Source organism: Globicephala melas, chromosome 10, assembly GCF_963455315.2.
Source record: "Globicephala melas chromosome 10, mGloMel1.2, whole genome shotgun sequence".
NCBI lineage: Eukaryota > Metazoa > Chordata > Mammalia > Artiodactyla > Delphinidae > Globicephala > Globicephala melas.
This window is the reverse complement of record NC_083323.1, coordinates 102220063-102240379: the sequence shown is the minus strand read 5'-3', so window position 1 is coordinate 102240379 and position 20317 is coordinate 102220063. Positions and strand designations below refer to the sequence as shown.

The 20317-nt window shown below is 49.0% G+C and overlaps 1 protein-coding gene across 29 annotated transcripts in view; it reads left to right on the top strand.

Annotated features, from left to right (window-relative positions):
- Positions 1 to 20317, top strand: part of MICAL3 (microtubule associated monooxygenase, calponin and LIM domain containing 3) — a 193529-nt gene that overhangs the window by 39562 nt on the left and 133650 nt on the right. For 26 of the 29 annotated variants that reach the window (XR_009565576.2, XM_060306674.1, XM_060306670.1 and 23 more), the window contains 2 exons: positions 2068 to 2252; positions 2892 to 2942. The exons of 2 other annotated variants lie outside the window; for them this stretch is intronic. The gene's annotated coding sequence lies outside the window, so the exon portion shown is untranslated. The remainder of the gene's footprint in view (positions 1 to 2067; positions 2253 to 2891; positions 2943 to 20317) is intronic. One more of the 29 variants, XM_060306676.1, reaches the window with a different exon arrangement.

Here is a 20317-nt window from a genome sequence, read left to right as displayed (position 1 = left end):
TAGCATTCCTGGCATACAACAGGTGTTTTCATGGTCCTTAAATTGGGGGTGGTGAGAAGAGGTACCAAGTCCTGCTGTCTAAGCCATACAATTTATCATTGTTCACAGAAGTGTAGAATAATATTTTATTTGTTGTGTCTTCCTTGTTCCTGTGTATCTTGTCCTCTATTTCAGCACCGCACCCCACTCTGAGGTAGTGCTTCCTGAACTGTGTTCCACGGACTGTTAAAAGGGGTCTGGAGAAAAGCAAAAGATGTTCTTAATAAGATGATTGAATTTTACTCAATTTTTTGGTAGGGGGGAGGATTTTATTTATAAACCTTTTAAAAACTAGTCATTTTTGCAACAGTTCATTTACCCATGAGCCCTTTTGATTTGATTTGTGATTAATAAAATACATAATAAATTAATAAAATAATTTAAAGATGTATCTAAAATGTTGAATTCATAGTTTGGATCCTTAGGTGTTTTCTTATTTGTCGTCCCATGCTAATCTAAGTGTGCCTCATACCTCTTGCGCTCCTTTACTGATTCCTTCTGTAAATTTTAACCTAAAACTGCTTTGTGGTCAAATCTGTTTGAGGAGCGCTGCACTCAGTCTTACCTTGGCATTCCCTGTGGTATGGTCGTGGGCACCGCGGCATTATCTGCTCTCTGGGACACCGCGGGCTCACTTCACCATGGTTACTTATTTTAGCCTCACCTCAAAATCCTTATCTCCCTATGAGGCAAATAGTATTGGTCTCTGTTTTACAGCAGGGAGATGGGGCTTCAGAAGCCTGCCTTCACTGACTGAGGCCCAGTGGTGGGTGGGTCTCAGATTCAAGTCCAGATCTGTGGACTCTGGAGCCCGTGCTCTTCACACAGGAGCTCCTGGCATCTGCAGTACTTGTCTTTTGAGCAGCTGTGTCCCTTCCGGACGGTGGGTTGAGTTTGTGCCCAGGTCGTGGTCCCCTCCTCCCCCCAGCGTGCCTGCAGAGGAGGCTCCAGGCTCGGGTTTGAGCACGCGCACGCCGGTCACGTTCCCCCTTCCCTCCGCCCAGCTTCATCCCACCCGTCCTCCAAGATCTCTTTCATTATAATAGTTAACTGTTTGTTGTAATTAAGTTAGCTAAGTGTTTATTGAGTTGAATCTGTTAGAACTTTGTCATCTAGTCTCTACTCGCTTCTGAACTACTATTGTCAGTAGGATTCTCTGCCAGTGATTCCCCATGCTTTGGGCAGAGTCTGTGTGTGTGTGTGTGTGTGTGTGTGTGTGTGTGTGTACTGCCCATCGGCCAGTCTTGTGGATCTATTGAGTAGATTCATCAAACGTCATAGCTTGAGTTAATGACATCGCGAATATATATGTTCTGCTTTTTCTGCAGTGCACGTCGATGCTGTTGTGATTAACAAAATACAAATTCATTGGAAAATGTTGAACTCATGGTAGTTTTTTTTATTGTTAGGCATTTTTTTCAATCAGTAAGGTATTATAAGGAATGCCATATATCACATAATGATCAAAAAAGAAATGGTTGATGGTAAAAAGGAGCCGTAACTGAAAAAAGCTGGGACCCCGGCTGCACCATTCATTTCGCGGTTATGTACTTTTTTGTGGTTTTAGTTATTTTGTGTGTTGTCTTAAGTGCTTAGCTGGATCCTAAGCCCCGTGAGTGTGGGAACTTTGTCTTACACGCCCTCTGTGCCCCTTGGTGTGCTTGCACATAGTCAGTGCCCAGGAAGTGTTTTCAGATTTGGTTTAGTCCTTAGATGCTGTTTTCCCCGTTCCACTCTATTATTTTACTTTCTTGAGCTCCCTCTTGCTTTTCTTCGTTTGTCTAGTTTTTACAAGTAGTCCTCAACCTTCAGTAGTCTTCCATCACTTAATTGCAGCTGTTTGTTGTGCTCCAGCTGCACAGTCAGCAGACATTAGGCAGGGCTGTGGCCCGGTATGTTATCGTTGAATTAATTATTTATTGAGCATTTTTGCCAGGCATTGTGGAAAACGTTATAGAGATGCATTCTCTCATTTACTTCTTAGAAATACCCTGTGAGGTAGGTACTATTTTCACCTCCATTTTACAGGTGTGCCAACTAGGAATTGGACGGCTGAGCGTGTGGCAGTCAGGATCCAATCTCTGTCTGACTCCTAAGCCTGTGCTCGGAAGCCTTCTGGTGTCTGTGCCTCCTGAGATCCTGCATGGTTGTTCCCCTAAGGAATTTTCCGTTGGGAAACAGAAACAATGGCAAACAATACTGCTTGGATGTGAGTAAGTATGAAATTGTTTGGAACTGCGAAGGCGCCCAGAGGCGGAGGCACTCAGGAAGGGCTGGCGGAGGCGAGGGGCTCTGAAACATGGCAGGGAGATGAGCACGAGCGGATTCAGGTGCTGGGAACCACGTGAGCCATGTCCGAGTGAGAGGGATGTGCCCTGGGGTGGGGTGGGGTGGGGTTGCCAAACTGGAGGGAGGGCTGGGTTTCTTGGGGAAAGTGGGAGATGAGATCGGGTAACTCAAGCCAGAGGGACTTGAAATCACACAGGAGACACTATGAGGGATAATAAGTCTGTAGGTTTTTGAGCAGGACATGACAGGGTAAATCCTGTTTAAGAGCCACGAAGTGGGCAGCAGATGGCAGATTCCTCATGGCATGATGGTTCTTAATTCTTCCCTGCCTGTATGCCCTTGGGACCTAGTGTCACCTCTTCTGGTCCTGGGAACAGCCATCTGTACAGAGGTCCCTTGTTGGCTGATCAAGCCGCCCTGGAGTATGGAGAAGTGAAGAGTGTAGAACTTGGAGGTCAGAGACCTGGATCCGATTCCTGACCCTGTCTGTCCCTATAGCTTACTAGCTGGACGAATTATCTGACCTTTCTTCATTCTTTTTTTCCCCCATCTGTAATTTGCAGGTAACCCTATGATGACTCACAGGGTTGTTTCAGGATGAAGATCTAGCAGATGTAAGTACAGAGGCTGTTTAATCTAATGGTTCCAGACTTCCTGGGGTTAAGTGCCAGCTATATCATTCACTGTGTGACTTTGGGCAAGTTACTTAACTTTTCTGTCTCCTTTTTCTTATCTATAAAATCAGCCTAAAAATTGTACCTACCTCACAAGGAGAATTAAATGAGGAAAGATAGGTCGCTGGCTCTTAAACATGCCTGGCATGTGGTAATGTGATTAATACATTGCAGCTGATATTTTTGATAGTATCATTATTACTACCGTCACAGTACTTGGTTTGGAGTAGGGACTTTCTTTGAGGCAGGAGACCAAAAAATAAAGCCTCCCAACTATATGGTAAGAAACTACCTCTGATCGCTATGTGGAAATGATGTGACTTCAGAGCTTCTCTTAAGCACTGAAATTATAACCATCTTGTGCCAATTTCAGGATCTTTTAGAGATCCCAGCTATTACTGAAATGCTTTAAAAAGTCAGCCATTGTTTTCTTTTCTTTTCTTTTTTTTGTGGGGGGAGAGGGAAGGATTTATTATTTGCAGCAAGTAAGGAGAATACTGGAGATCTTTCCCAAAGCAGCGTCTCAGTCATTGTTTTTTGTTTTTTCTTTAAATAAATTTATTTATTTATATCTTTTATTTTTGACTGCGTTGGGTCTTCGTTGCTGTGTGTGGGCTTTCGCTAGTTGCGGCGAGCAGGGGCTGCTCTTTGTTGTGATGTGTGGGCTTCTCATTGCGGTAGCCTCTCTTGTTGAGGAGCGTGGGCTCTAGGTGCGTGGTCTTCAGTAGTTGTGGCTCGTGAGCTCAGTAGTTCTGGCTCACGGGCTCTAGAGCACAGGCTCAGTAGTTGCGGCACACAGGCTTAGTTGCTCTGCGGCATGTGGGATCCTTCCGGACCAGGGCTCGAACCTGTGTCCCTTGCATTGGCAGGGCAGATTCTGAGGACACCAGGGAAGTCCTCAGTCATTGTTTTTTGATATAGGACTCTTGCGGTTGCAACACTTCTTAGGCACAGAAATACTCCCCTTCTCTTTTTTTTTTTTTTTTTTGAATATTTATTTATTTATTTAGGCTCCTCTGGGTCTTATTTGCGGTACACGGGATCTTCGTTGCAGCATGTGGGATTCTTAGCTGCCGCATGCAGAGTCTTGGTTGCGGCATTTGGGATCCAGTTGCCGGTCCAGGGGTGGAACCCAGGCCCCCTGCATTGGGAGTCTTACCCACTGGACCACTAGGGAAGGGAAGTCCCTCCCCTTCTCTTTTAAACAAAGAGGGAGGGAGGGAAAGGAGAGAGGAGAAGTCTGGATTTCCTCTGGCCGCACAGTTGCCTCTGTCCGAGGACTTGCTACTGCAGGGCAGGGCAGGAGACACCTGCCTGTACGGGCAAGGTCAGCTCTGCTGGATCTGCCCTGGGTGTGGGCAGTGCAGAGGCCCCACAGTGAGCTCTGCGCCTGCTTTGTGCCCCTTCAGGCGGGACCTTTCTGTTCAGGACTGTTTCCCTTCCCCTCGACCCAGACCTCAACCAGCCATGTTTAGCTTTATAGCAGGACAGTCACACTCAGCAGCCTTCTGGCTGCTTTGAAAAGCCCTCAAGCCCTGTTCTTGAACCAGCAGTTGTGTCTTGAGTCTTGAATTTATCTGTGTGGAGCAATTCTTTCCTTTTATTTTATTTTTTTTAAACAAAACTCAAATTGTTAGACCTTGTCCTTTGTAGATGAAGTGAGAGTTGCTTTCTGAGGACTGGTTCATACCAGAAACCAGCTGCTTTTAAGTTGCTGCGGATCTTTAAAGGGACAGTTGATTTGTGGATCCAATTCCCTGGCCACACAACCTGGGTGTCTGTAGGATTCTGGTGTAGGCTGTGACAGTGTTGAGGTGGGTGACAGCTGGCAGAGGTGTGAGTCTGGTTTTAAGACTTTCATCTCAGGCAGGGTCAAAGTCTTGTGGAGCTAATCCCTTTGACTCCCCTGCCCCCCGTTACGGTTGGTAATAAGTATGGACATGTGCCACGTGCAGAGCTGGTGGACAAAACCCAGATGCGCGCCTTAGCCCCGTGGGCAGATGCTCAAACAGAAGCAGCCTCGCTGGAGGGCAGTGGTGTCTTCCCTGGAGCAGTAGCCTCCATTAGCAGCTCCTCTGTGACTCGCCAGGAGACTGGGCTTCTGCACATTTGGCCTCACCGTGCAAGGTCAAAGTGCATCAGAAGGATGTGCAGGAGGACAGCCGGTCGGAGCAGGCAGAGTGATACAGCAGACGGGGCTTGCTCCAGCTTTGCCCTCCTTGGTTCTCGCACTGGGGCTGAGGAGGAGAGGCGGGTTTTGGGTAATGGCTGGCTCCTCCTTCATCCTTGTGAGGACACGGGATTCCAGCTCACTAGTGTACTGCTTTGAATATACTCCACTTACAGTGTCCTGTGGCTTGGGCTTAGGAAACCAACCTGCCTTTGCCTTGGGGACGCATAGAAGGGTGTCTCTGTGAGCACCTTGGTCGTCATTGCCATTGCACTGAAGAGTCTGAGGGGCTCAGAATTGCCCTTTGTTCTAAATGCAGCGGAGAGGGGCCACATCCTTAAATACAGCCCTAGGTACCTGACCCTCAGCTGGCTGCTCAGTTGTCTGAAGCCAGGAGCATCTTCCCTGGGAGGCTGATGCTCAGTCTGTGGCATTTTGGAGTGTGGGTTAGGGTGGGAGATGGCAGAAGAAGCTTTCATGGCTCCCAGTGCATGTGGCCGTGTCTTCAGCAGAGCCTGTGTGCCAGGTTTGTCGTGACCCCTGGGGCTTATCGGGCACTTAAGAGGGTGAGAGAGGGCTCAGATGAGTGAAAAGCGTTCCTCAGTGCCCGGGGGGTCAGAGGTACTTCGAGCCCCTGCCCGTTGTCATCACCTCCTTAGGCTCCCGCAGAAGGAAGGTGTGCTTGGCCGTGGCAGGGTAAGGAATGGCGATGTAGGCCCGTTGCGTGTTAACAACGGTCTTGCTTTACTGCTTGGGAGATAGTTAGGAATTTTCAGATCTTTTCATCCATATTTATGTAAAACACAGGGAAGCAAAATAATTCCGTGAAGGACTAAAGATGGCTGTCATTTCATCTCACGTGTGTGTGTCCCTGACAGAGTCTTCCTTTAAGCATTCTGTGTCTAGGAAAGTTGTAGATAAAGTTAAGCCACTGATTGGGATATAAAGTATTTATTAGCCTTTCCACCCTTGAACAGAATGCAGGTAATAAATAAAGTCAGCAGTTGGTTTGTATACCCTCTATAGCTAATCTGCTTTGTTATTTCTTTCTTCAAAATATCTTTGGAAATCGCTTATCTTCTATGTCTAAAACTACACCTGCCATAATTGGTGCTCAGTATTGTAAGGACTTTCCCTTTTTAGATTACGGTTCCCATTGCTATAGTTCTAGTCTCTTCCCCCTTCATTTTATGCCCAAGTGACTGTCCAGGCCTCCTGGACATTGCCTGGCTGCAGTTCCATTCTCCTTGGTACCACCCTCCTGGCTGTGGCCAAGCCATCCTGCTGCGAAGCTTGGGCTGCTGCCTGCAAGGCCCCCATCAGCTGTTATACCTGGCTCTGAAAGCCCACAGGCAGTTGTCACCACGCTCCCAGTCCCCTGCGTGCGCTCTGCTGAGTGCTGCCTCTGGCCTTGTGTGTGCCTCCTCTGTCTCTTCTCTGCTCCCCCGAATCCTAACCATCCTTACTCCGATAGCCTGGCCACGCAGTATAGGAAGCATTTGCTTGTTTGCTCTCGTGCCTGCGGTACTTTCTTCCTTAATTGGATTGTACGCTTCTTGAGGGTGGGAATGCTGTCTTGTCTGCATGTCTCTTCCAGGGGTCATTGTATGTTGGCCACTTTGTGAGCAGTCAGCAAACACTTGATTGACACGCTTACCATGATCTTACAGTCATTGGCCTAGAAAATAATCAGTAAGAAGCACTTCCCTACCGTTGCCCCATTTTGAATTCTTTTTTCTGTATGTCTTATTGTCTGTCTCAGGCTGAATGTTCAGGACAAGGTTGTATGGATTTGGCTAGGAAAAGAAACCCCAAACAGTATATTTTTAAAGGTGAATCTCATGGAAATGCCAAGTACCCTTTTGCTCTTTGGAAAGTGGGGTGGAAGAGGAGAGGAGTAGGTCTAGATGGGTGATTTGGTGATGGTGGTGATGGCACGTGTGGGTGGGGATGGAGGCCTTCCCTTGAACAGGAGATGCTCTTGAATGGCCGAGGACAGGCACAGCCTGAGGGGGGATTTGGGGTGCAGACCCTCCAGCGGCTGCTCTCTTGTTTTCCCCTTCTTGTCTCCATTCTCCCACCTCCACCCCCAAGTCTGGGCCGCCTCCTCTGTGTTGGAGGTGATACTGCCTCCTTAAGTGGCACAAAGTGTGGGGAAGAGACTCTAGCAGTTGCGGAACGTGCTAAGGATGTAGACCTTCTCTTTATCAGGAGCTCCACTGAGCTGTTCTGGACCTGTTCGTGGTTGATAAAGGAGCAGATTCTGTGGGTGTGAGACCATGTGCCCATCTACTTAGCGAAGGGTCACGGGGCCAAGAGTATAGGAAGCAAAGTGGGGGTGGGGTGAGAGGCTGGATCCAGGGTCAGCTCTCGAGCGTGGGGGAGGGCCTCTGCCAGGGGACCAGCTTTGCCAGGTGTGACGCTCCTGCACAGCGAGATGGCCAAGGGGTTACTTCGTCTGTGCGTGGGCCACCAGTGGGACCCAGCAGGAAGGAGGTTTATGTATTTGTTCTTTATTTATCTTTTCAGCTCCTTGGGCTCTCTTATTCTCATACCTCATATTTTATCCATTAGCAAATTCTGTGAACTCCACTTTTGTATTTTGATCCGGAATCTGACCACAACCTACAGTGGTACCGCTTTAGCCAAGTCACAGTCATCCATCCCCTGGATTTTTGCAGTAACCACCAAACCGGTTTCCCTGCTTCCACCCTTGCACCACTAGATGTATTGTCAGCAGCCAGTGGTCCTCACAGTGGCCCGCAAGGTCCCACACAGTCTGTTGTCCCCTGGCGGCACTATCCCACCTCCAGTCTTGCGTGCTCTTCCCTTGCAGGTGATCCCAGACCAGTCTGGGTGACAGCAGCCACCCTCCCCAGCCAGCACCTCCCGTTCTTCTCCCACACTGCGTTTTTCCTCCACAGCGCGTGTTTCCCTCTAATATGTGGGTGTTTGCTTGCATGCTGTCTCCCCCACTAGAGTGAAAGCTCCTTGAGAACAGGAATGTTTGTCTTATTCACTCTGATCCCCAGTGCTAGGCACGTGGGGAGTGAACAGCATATACTTGTTGGCTTCATTCTCATCCATTTATTCTGCATCCATTATGTTCTAGGAACCAGGCTCTGGGGCCTACAGTGTGCAGACACACACACACTGAATAAGACATGCATCCCCCCGCCCCGCACAGTGGGCTCACTGCCTAGTGAGAAGCAAATGATGAAGTAACGACAGATAGCGTAGTGGAAAGGCAGGGAAGGAGGGCCGATAAGCCTCTGTAGGAGTAAGGATGGAACTGACCATGCTGCACAGGGTAGGGCGGGGGTGCCGCGAGCTGCCTGGACCATCTCCACCCTGGACATGAGGACCACTTACCTAGAGCCGGTCTGCTGCTGTTTGTGCACATCTGCTTTTCATCTTTTCCTGTGAGGCTCAGAGAGGATTGCCAGCTGCCTTTTGCTAATCAGTCAACAATTAGTAAATGTTCTTTTGCATACAAATATGCTTCTAGACACCAGAATACTAGTGGATCTTGAAGGCAGGGAAGGTGTCCTGAGTTTTTTCATTTTCATGTCAAATGAGTCCATTTCCTGTAAACTTTCCTTATAAGGTCTGTCTTACATGAAGTTAGTTTTCTTTTTTTCTATACTTTTTCCAGGGTTTTTCCTCCCTTTATTGATTTATGTTTGTTTTTCTGTTCTAGAAGGATTCTGTCCCTACCGGGAGGAATTTATTTCCTTAACCTACCTAATACTTGACTTGCAAAAACCATCCGGCCCTCTCCTCCCTTCTCCAAAGGGTAGGCAGTCATTGTATATCACACATGGTACAAAATGGGCCCTAAGGCCAGGACTGCCACCACCTAAGCCCCCTTCTCATGGTCCCTTCTGGCCCTGCTGGTCGCAGCATGTTGGTGGTATGGTCCTCTCCACGGATGGACAGTTTAACTTGACGTTGGCTTTGGGGCAGAGGAGTGCATCTGCTCCAGCTTTAACAGGAGAAGAGGGTGAGGTTGGGCCAGCAGGGGAGGCACCTTTGCAGGGAGGACACTTTCCTTCTTCTATAACTGCCTCTAGCCCTTGTTGTCTCTGACTGTTAAGCGTTTGCATTTGGGGGAACATAACACCACGTGGACTGAGCACCTAACCCGAGTAAGGGTTTGTGCTAGTTGGTGAGTTAATGGACAGAAGGGTTAGAGGTTTGCTGGCTCTGCGTTGGCGGGGCTTTTCTGCAGGAGGTGGTAGTAGATGAGCTGGCCTAAAAGTGTTAGAAGTTGAGGGTCATGGGGTTTGCATAATTTTAATTGGTGATGAAAATCTGTACGTGAATATCACCCAAGAGGTCAAATCATGCCACCTCCCTGGGTTGGTTTATCCTGAGAGTTCAGTTATGGGTAACGTGGAATATTTAGTTGCTTGGGGATGAACCTTCCTTCCTCTTAACTCCGAGCAAAGCTCTGCTCTTTTTTAGTAGCAGGGCTTACCACTTAGGAAAGTCCAGCCAAAGCCGTTCTGTGTAAGCGGCCCCGTTGGAGTCTGTCCTGTTCTCCATGCAAGACTGTGCACAGTTCTGTCTCCTTCAGAGCTTCCCTTAGTAAATAAAGGTTAGTGTATCCGTTAGGGTTGGTTTTAAAACTGCTGGGAATTGCAAAATATGGCTTAAACATGAAAGAAGATTTTCTCCATTATGTAAAGAGGCCTAGAGGTGGGAGGCTCAGCCAGTAGCCATTTCCATGGTCATCAGGACGTTGCCTCCTTCTGTCTAAAAAGATAGAAGTTCTGGCCCTATTAGCTGCAGCATGTGGTCCACTCCATGGGTTGACAGGTGAGAGTTTAACTGACCTAACTCCACTGCCCTGGCACATGATTTCCATCCTTTAGGTTACCTGGTGGTCAGACATGGCTGCTGGAGCTCCAGCCATCATATTTCTGTTTCCAAGAAAAACACAAAACAGAAGAAATGAAGAGAAAGACAAAAAGTTGCTCTCGCATGTAAGACAACTCCCTTAAGGGAGTCTTTCTGGAAGGCTCACACACCTCTGCTTATATCTCATTAGCCAGCACTTAGAAAAGATGGTCACAGCTAGCTTCAAGGGAGGCTGGGAAGTGTGGTTTTGTACCATTGCTGGCCCTGATCAAGTTGGGGTTCTGTTGCTAAGAAAGAAGTCTTACTACAGTGAGTGAGTGTGTCTGAGCTCTTTGCTGTAGCTGGCATGTCTCACATGAGTGTGCCCTACTTCCTGCAGACGTCCGGAGGGACAGTGATTCTTTCTCTAGATACTGACTGGTTGTCCTTGTGTCTCTCCTTCCAGCTGAATGATAATCCAGTTGCAAGAGTCAGTTGGCAGCCTGGTAGGTAAGAGGGGCATGTATTTCTGGAGGTGACGTCTTAGTTGGCAGCAGTGGCAGCTCAGGCCTGGGCACACCTGGGAGGTTGCTGTTCTTACATCTCGGGGCTCTTCCTCCCCTTCCCTCTCTGAACCCTGTTTTGTTTAGAAGCTGTGATCGTGATGTGCGACCCCTCTTGGCTTCGCTGTGTCACTCACCGTTGCAGGTCCTTGGAGGAGTGGGTGCGATGTCAGTACAGTGAGAAGCTGATGTGCGTGTCCCTCTGCGGCTGTGTCTCCTAGGAGGTCAGGGTTACAGAGGACACACTCAGGAGTCCGTCTTCCTGCTTATTTCTTCCACCTTGCACGTACACATTCACAAACACCACCTAACGGTCCAAGGTTTTGGCTTATGACTAAAAATCTGAAATTCCTAAATTCTCTGGACCCAAGTCCTCAGGAAACCCGGATCTTATGCTCAGCTCAGTGAGTTAATTGGAGTTCTCTCAGATCTTTTCCAGTTGAAATCCTCAGCAGCTCTGTGACGTCAGCTGGGGACTTTTCGGGCAGGAGATGTATTTCCACCTCCCGCCCCTGGCTGAAGTTGTCTAGGAAATTGTCCCTGACACATTGAGATGCGTAGCAGATTTGCGTTGAGCTGTCAAGAGAATTGTGGGGTTCATCTTAGAAAATGGTGCTCTCAGCAGCTTGAGAAAGTGTTAATTTGTAAAAATCAAACATATTATGGGATGCTGATCGGTGGGAATCACTCTGAGCGAGCGTAGGAGGCTGTCTTGGCTCTTAGATTTTAGTGGGTTCTCAGCTGGGCGCCTTTTTAGATGCTTTCTGTTTCTCCTGCTGCACTAGCTTCTCCCAGTGCTGGTCTGCCTGCTAAGCCCTGGCTGCACTGATAGTCATGCCGCCGTCTCCTGAGCAGGACAGAAGGAAGGCTCCCTGTAGAGAGGGGTGGGTGGGCATGTCTTCCACAGGAACGCAGGGATAGAGAGGATGCGGGGGCGGAGCAGACACACTATGGTGCGGGTTAGGGTGGAATGGGGTTAGGGTTAGGGTTAAGGTGGAATGGGGTTAGGGTTAGGGATAGGGTTAGGGTTAGGGGTTAGGGTTAGGGTTAGGGTGGAATGGGGTTAAGGTTAGGGATAGGGTTAGGGTTAGGGTTAGGGGTTAGGGTGGAATGGGTCTGCAGCTCCCAGTCCCCGTCCAGTGCTCTGATTGTCTGTCTCTCCGAGAGGTTGAGACTTAAGTAACAAAACCAGGATCTGAATCTGATTCTGTTTGACTCATGGCCTATGCCCTTAACCACGTCACATAGCTGCTGCTTCCTCTTTATTTCGTTCATTCAACGAGTGTCCGAGTGCCTCTGTGTTCCAAGCATGGTTCTAGGTGCTGGAGACGATAGCAGCAAGCCAAACAAAGAAAAATCCTTACTCTTGTGGAGCTTATTTTATAGCAGGGGGTAACCTCCCACCACCTTTCACAGTCAGTTTCCTCACATGATATTTTGTATAAACACCACACTTCTTCCCCAGAGTGTTCCTTAAATGATTCTTCTTTTTCTCAAGCACTAAAACTAGGGGTTTCTTGTTTGTTGGCTATTGGAATATTGATCCCTCCCGTCCCCTGCTCCCAGCATCACAACTGGTTATTGGGACAGCTAAGACACAGCGCCTTATGGGAAGCCTGGGGCTCAGGAGGTTACCCATATCTGGGGCCTGGCTGTGCCTGTCATTTCCCTTCTTTCCCAGGGAAGGGTGTTCCTGGCTTACATGGAGTTGCTTTGTGTCCCCCACTCCCGTCCCCTAGCTGTTGTTGTTGTTTTAAATTTATTTATTTGGCTGCATCAGGTCTTAGTTGAGGCACGCCGGCACACGGGATCTTTCATTGCAGCGCACGGGCTGTTCGTTGCAGCACGCAGGCTTCTCTCTAATTGTGGTGCTCGGGCTTCAGAGAGCACGGGCTCAGTAGTTGCGGTGCATGGGCTTAGTTGCCCTGTGGCATGCGGGATCTTAGTTCCTCAACCAAGGATCAAACCTGCATCCCCTGCAATGGAAGGCAGATTCTTAACCACTGGACCACCAGGGAAGTCCCCTCTCAGTTGTTTTTGAGGGCTGGTTTCAGAGGTTCTTGTGTTCAGTTTATTTTAGGTGGTCACGTGCTTAATTTTTTCCACTGGAGTCTGGTTCTGGCCTTATGGATACAAGAGAAGGTTAGCTGAATGTTTTTGTCTGTCTTCAGATCAGGTTCAGGTGCCTGGAGACAGGTGACTTCCCTTCTATAGGAAAGAGGAGGGAACATGTCACAAGATGACTTTCCACTAAGAATAGCGCATTCGTGAGATCTCTTGGATGCAGGTTTTCGAATTCAGTTTCCTGACGTGAGGCTGGAAGGCGGACTCCCACCAGCATCATCCTCATCTCCAGGCTTTATTGAGTATTTTCTGTGTGTCTGGCACTGTGAGAGGCATTTCACATATGTTCCAGCCTCCTCTGAGGCCAGAAAAGGAAACGGGTTAAGAAACTCCAGGAGAGCCACGTGGATGGAGAAGGGACAGAGTTGGGGTTGAACTGAGGCTTCCCGGGCCTTACGCACGTCGCGCACGGATGGTTGCCTTCTGCTCGTCAGGTGCTCTGCTGGGACCGTGCGCCTCAGCTCTGAGTGGGCACCTGCCAAGCGGGACGTGCCAGCTTGTGTGAGCTCTTCTCCTCAAACGACAAATCATAAAAGCTCAGGGTTTTTGCAGCGTGACTGATTGGTTGTTTGATGTTTTCCTCTTTCTGTTTCCACTCCTCCCTCCCTTCCCCCAAATGTACCCAGGTTGGCTTAGGTCTGCCTTCTCAATTCTAGAATTGTGGCAAACTTTAAAAGCCTGGGAGAGTAGAATGTGGTGGGAGATTTGAGGAGGCTGCCTTTGCATGTCGGAGCTGGTCACTTACTCCAGAGGTTTCTAGTCTGGATGCTGGGACTTAGCGGTGCCTTAAGGAAATTAGAACACACGATTGTCTGAAGGGTCTGTAGGGAGGTGCATGGGTCTTGGAGGTGCTGGGCCAAGCACCTAACTATTTCAGAGAAGCTTCTGCCTGTTCTGGGTGTTGGGGACTGGCTGCCTACAGGAGGTCTAATCACTTAGCTAGTCCTGGCCTGTCTTTACAGAAAAGGAAGCTGCAGCCTTGCTCGCATGGCTGGTGTGGTCCAAGGAGCTGTCGGGTCAGTGCTGCAGTCCTGTCCACCCTCCATCAGCTCCACCTAGGCTCTCGGGTTGGTTCACACAAGTGTGAGTCCAGTGGTTTGACTCTGTAGGGCACCTTTAGGAAGGGTTAAAACATTGAACCTCTAGGGCAAATTAGGAAGTTGCTCTCTTATTTTACCATAACAGAAAAATGTTTAACTTCGTGGCAACCTTGAGCCATGGCTTTCACTGCTCCAAACACCCGTATTTGGTGTTTGACCTTGAACAGGCCTGTGGATTCTTCTTTGTGCTTTGAGTTTTTCCTTTGGTGAAAGGGATATTAAATACCAGATATAGACAGTGGGGTGCTGACAAGAAAGGGAGAGTGTCATAAAGGGCCTCTCTATCTCTCAGACCCTTTAAGAGTAAGGAATTGTTTTTTTATAGTGCTTCACAGCTTAGGAAGCATTTCACAGACATTGCTGAAATTGATTTGCAATAGTAGGGTAGGCAGGGCTTGGATTGTGATTTCCATTTTATAAATGTACAAATGGATTGAGAGCAGTTGTGTGGCCTATGAGACGAGCCCTGGTTCAGACCCCGTCCCTGTGGTGTGCACTGCGCTCCTGCCGCGCTGCCCTGCCTTCCCAGAGCGTGCATGCTGTCGGGGCATCCTGGTGACCCCTCCTGCATCTGGGCCTTCATTTCTGTTTGCTGAGGAGCTTACTGGGCAGCGGCAGAGCCACTTGGTCTGAGACAGCAGAGGAAGTGACCCAGCCCGGAAGTTGGGCCACGTCACCAGATGGCACAGTTGGAGACCACTGTTCTGGCCCTTCTTCTGGGAGACCCGTGTTAGGAGGCCGACATAGGGTGGAGCTGACAGTGGGATTTCCTTTCCTGGTCATTACGGGATGGCAAGCATTTAAAAATATCTCATGAACATTCTTTGGCTAGTGGCTGGGTGTGCGCCCAAGTTCATGGCCTTAAACCTCGGAGGGGCACCAAGTAGCCGAGTAGCTGGGGCTGCCTTCTGCAAGATGTTTATCACGGGTGTTGCCCTTTATTAGACCAACACGCTGAAGTTATTCCCTACCTCGAACTTACTCTCAGGCCACTCAGGGCTCTTCAAGAGAATTAAGTCTCGTAATTCTTGGTACCTAAGTAGTGATACAGTTTGGGAATATTTTTATCTTTTTTTTACACAGACAGCTATCCCCTGAATGACTGTGTTTCATGCTTCTCCTTTGCCTGAATATTTTCGCTCCATCTAAAATACTATTTTCTCTCTTCCCAACACTGTATCCCAAACTTCTCCAGTTCTACTCAGTCCTCTAAATGTAAAGGCTGTTTCTGATTCACTTCTTTACCTTCTCCAGAGCACCCCAGCCCAGGTAGACCTTTGAGATCCTTTGGCTCCTTGCTGCTTAGGAGCTTGTTCCCAGGTCGCCACCCGGACCTGTGGCGTCTGAATCTGCATTAGGAGGACTCTCGGGTGCTGGGTGTACGCAGAGGAGCACCTGCTCTCGGGCCTCCTGTCGTGTCTGTTTATCACCTAGTGTTAGCAGTTAACAGTCTCAGTGTTTTGTCCTCCCCTTTACAAATTTATCTTTCCTTTCTGATCTCTTGGCAGTACCTGATGCAGTCTCGGCGCTGAGCAGGCACTAGTCAACATCTGTGGGCTGACTGGCAGTCACCCTTCATTTGAAACATTTGTCGGCATGTAGGGAATTGTATGAGAGATGTGACATGCATGCACATAAAAATTTACTGCTAAAAGAGCAAGAAAATTAAGAGGACGCACAATAAGTTTGAATGCACTGAGTGCGGCAACATTTGTGGAAGGGGCATAGGCGTTGGAACCAGCCAACCCTCGGTGGATAAGTTCTCCCAACTCCCTCACCTACTGTGGGTATGCGGCCTTGATTATTCTCTCAAGCCCTAATTTAATGGTCTGATCTCTAAAATGAGGGTGACAACATACTTACAACGTTGTTCTAAAGATAAAATGAGATAATGTAGGTAAAGCATACACCAGTGTTTGGCACATAATGCTCAGTAAGTGGTAGCCAGATGGTACAAATGAAGGCATTCATGGACTCAAAAATCGCTAGAAGTTTTAAAGTGCTTTAATTGGATTCTTGCTAGCCTTTGAGACATCCACTGTTTTATAACATGGCTGAAATAGGGACAGCTTTCTAAGGGTCATGTTCCATCTGCCCGCCTTGTGGTCTCATCGTTTCCGGGATGTGCCCTAAGCTCTGGAGGACAATCCCTATCTTCTGTATTCAGTATCCCCAGGAACACCAGTCTCGGGGAGGTGCCTGGTACCAAATGCTGCCAGGCTGAGGTGTGAGGCTGTGAGGGGAGCAGCTGCCTTGGAAGACTGTGCCCCCACTGCCCCCTCCGCCCCAAGGTTTATGCTGCTGCAAACAGATGCACAGAACTACTAATGGTGGAAGCTGACCTAAAGAACTGTCCTGGGAGCTCTCAGAAATGCAGTTAGAAAGTCAGCAAGGTTGTCGCAACACAGTGGATGAGTCCTCCCCCAAGCTCTTGCCCTTCCTTTGGGCCGGGAGGGGAAGGGGGGACTTGCCAGGTTACGAAATGATTTCTTCTTCTGGGGCAGGTGGTGGGATGGGAGCGGGGTGGTACAGGCATCGGAGGTCAGCTTTGGGAGCTGGTGTGATACGGTGCGTGTACTTAGTGTTGAAGCAGAGGCCCGGGTCGTATTCTGCTGTCTGCTGGTGTGCCCCCCGCAAGGCGGGGTGTACATATGGGGGTGAGTTCACAGATATCAAGCTCTTTGAAGATGAAAATCATTCAGTTTATCAGCTGGACTGTCACTTCCCTTTACTCTTTTTTTAAAGTCATCTTGTTTGGGTTTTTTCCCCCCGTTTTTTAAATTGAAGTATAGTTAATTAACAATGTGTTAGTTTCAAGTGTACAGCAAAGTGATTCAGTTATACACACACACATATTCTTTTTCAAATTCTTTTCCTCATTTTCTTTGCTCTTGGTTTAAAATAGACTGTTTACCTTGTCTTATGCATTGGATCTATTCATATTTCACCTACTATGTTTGAACCTTGTTACAAGTCAAGTTAAAAAATGTTTAACTCTTGAGGGGATTGAGACTTCTTTCTATACTTAAAATTTTACAATGACAAGTCAGTGGAAAACTGGAATTAGCAGAATTCACTCTTCAGGTTGGTGATTCTGTAACAGCTACATGTATAAAATACTGTGAAGTCTCGTGAAAGGAGGGCATATCTTGGAGTTCAGAGTGAGGCAGGTGTCCGGGTGTTTTCCTCTTTCCTCTACACTCCCTGCTTGGTGAAGGCAGAAGGCAGGCCATGTCTGGGGAGTCGCGGTCATGGCAGTGGGTGGCCTCGGTCTCTGCGGGGTGAGTGGCCGTCTTGGCTGGTTCAGGCTTGCCAACAGTGCTGTGGGCTGCGAGGTTACCGTGCCTGACAGATGCAGGACAGATGTCCAGTCCAGCTGCGTGGCACAGAGCTGTGCTCCCATCCTAGATGGACGACAAACGACTTTTGTACAGTATTTCTCTTCTGAGTCACGCTCCCACTTTCTTTGTGATTTAAAAAATGTCCTCCCTGACGTGTGGAGGGGCAGCATCAGGGCTCTCCAGCCCCCTGCTTCCCGCTTGGTATGAGTGTCCTGTGCTCTGGCAGAGCTGTTTGCCGGAGAGCAGAGGGAGGGGCCTTCCCTTGGGAAGAGGTCAGGAAGGACCAGAGACTAAAAATAGGCAGCTTCTAAGAACCAGCTTACTGCTCCCTCAGCTCAGATGTGGTCCTCCTGTGATAACCGGGCTCAAAGTAGAGTGTTGCTTTTGGAACAAAGAGAAAGTAAATCAACCCTCATTAAAAGGAAGAAAGAGACAGATATCACCACAAAACACAGGTTTTTACTGTATGTTCCAGATAAGAGAAATGCTCCCAAATTGCCTGGTGGATTTAGATGTGTGTCCCCTGGTAATTCCGGGTGTGTGTGTGTGACACTAGGATGGTTCCGTGTGTCAGGTGCTGAGATGCTCTGGGACTGTGGATAGGTGTTCTCACAGAGGCTCTTCACAAGAGGTCTTTGCCACACACGTGAAGAAGGAGGTGTCCCATTTACAAGGCAACTCTCCTGACACTAAATGGAAGAAACTCCCCTGGGTCATGTTTGTGCACAGCCTGCACTCTTGTTCACACAGGAGGCGTACCAGCTGCAGAGCTGAGGGTCAAAGAGCCAGTAGTGCCAGCTTTTCTAATTGATAGACAAGCTGCCTTGTTCCCCTTTTTTCTGTTCTTTTAAAAAGTAGGGGTTCCCCCCACCAACCATAGAAAATGACGCCTTCCCTGGCCTTCGGGACTCTAGTGCAGATGTAGAAGGCGCTCCTGTGATTAGAGCCGGTGAGGGTCCCGGGGTGGCCAGAGGGCCTCCAAGGAAAAGACCTAGAGGCTGAGACGCCACTCGCCCTGGGTCCTTTACACCTGTGGCCACTCCTTCCTTCTCACGTTTAGTATCAACACCTTGCTTTTACCAGGGAGGATTTTCTGTCCTGACTTGCAGACTAGATTTTGAACAACTTCATAAGGGTATTGCAGTGTATTCCTCTGGACCTGTTTCTCCCTTTTCCCGTGACCTGAGAAAGTAGCTGTGTTCTCTCGAAAGCTGCCCCCGGCCCTGATCCTGCCCTGGCGTGGCTCGTGGCCAGATCTTCCACCGTCCCGAGCGACAGTGAAGTGCTCGTGTGGTGCTTGGCCTTTCTCACTCACTCCATCCCTTTATCTTGGTCAGCCAGGTAAGTGTAGCCTCTTCTCTCTCTCGCCCCTTCCTTCTCCGGTCTCTGTGGTCTTTGATGAGGCGGGCCGGGCTGGAACGGCATTCTTGGTTGGCTGGGGGTGCACATGGTGGGATGGGGGCACGCTGATGCTGCTGGCAGGCCTGTGTGGAGAGGCCGTTGCTCTCTTGGAGCCCCTCTGTCCCCTGAGCCTTGGACTCCTCTTTACGTCTTGATGTCTGAGCCTCACGGAGTAGCTTGTCCGGTGGAAGAGAGCAGTTTCCCCTGCTAATCTTGCTGTTGTTTTGTTCAGGGAACTGTGGAGTGTCAATGAGGGAGGCCCCTCTTCCTGTAGCAGGTGACTGTCCCGCTCAGGGGCTCACAGCAGGGTGCGCCTCTGGGGGGACCAGAGCCAGGGTGTCCTGAATATCGGTTTCATGTCCCTCAGTGGCTGAGGGACAGGGAGCACAGGCCCCCGGATGGTTTTCAGACTTAGTCCCAGCTGAGCCAGGCAGGCAGCGTGGAGGCCTGCACCAGGGCGCCGCTCCGGAGAGGAGAGGGTGGAGATGGGGTGGCACCCTGGGAGGAGAGCCGGGGAAGTCTGGCCTGAAGTTAACATCAGAGCGTGCGTTGATTGTTTAAAAAAAAGTCTGACTGCTTGTGAGACATTTCCGTTTAATGGCCTCTGATAGTATATTTGTCGTTTATATTAACGTTTAGGAGCTCAGAGGGTGCAGTGACACTGTCAGAAGTAAATCGTACGGTGATCTCAGTGACTGCTCCACCCCCAGCAGTGTGGCCGCCCCATCCTCTGATAGCTGTGTGAGGACCCAGCAGCCTGTGCCTCTCCCAGCATGTGCGGTTGCACCCTATTTTCATTGAAAAATGCATCTTGCAGTGCCTCCCTCATGCCTTCTCACGTGGCTGTACGTGGACTGGTGTAGTGCCTGCCTCTGGAAGCCTAGTCGCTTCGGCCTTTAATCTGATTTGAGAGCTTGTCCTCCTTACTGCTTGGCTATGTCCAGCACTCTCGCCTGGTGGGTCCCCAGAAGAGCTGGCACAGACTGTGGCCCGGGCGAACCTTGCATGGAATGTTGCCCTCGTGCCATCCGCAGAGCGTAGGCTGGGTCAGCCCCCTCCCTGCCTTGACTTGATTGTTTGGGACTTACTGTAATAATCTGCTTGAACAGGCGGAGAGACCACATTAGCTTGGCTGGCAGTCGTAAACAATGTTTGCTCTGTGAGTTTGCTCCCTCACCCCCACTCTCGGAGCCCTGTGTCCTCTGCCACCCCTCTCTCCTTGCATATTCTAACCTTGGCTAAACGGCTTCATTCATAATAAGATGGGCAGCATTTTCTGGGACGAAAATGGACTGAAAATAAGCAATTCCCAAGAACCTCCAGCTGTGATCCACAAGTAAAAAGTGTGTAGTTTCTGGGTAGAGATTTTAACTAATGTCTGGATAACTAAAGTATTTTCTTTTTATTCCATACTCCCTTCACTACTTTGGAACCCTGTTTGAAAACACACGCGCGCGTGTGTGCTCAGGTTAAAAAAAAACTTTCCTAAAGCTGACTGTTTTCTTGGCAGGGGGTGCCCTGGGAAGATTCCATTCAGTGCCTCACAGAACAAAGGCTTCTACTGTTAGTCTTTGCACAGGTGTAGGGTCCTGGATGGTCTGTTGCTAATACCTAGGGAATTTGGGGGTTTCTTTATTTTTTCCATAGACAAGTTTTTTCCCTCTTCTTCTCACTTTTCTTTTATAGTTTAACAGAAACAGGGTAAGAGAAAACCCTACCTCACACCTGCACTGCCTTTTGCAGTTTGACAATTGCAGTGGTTGGTTCCACAGAC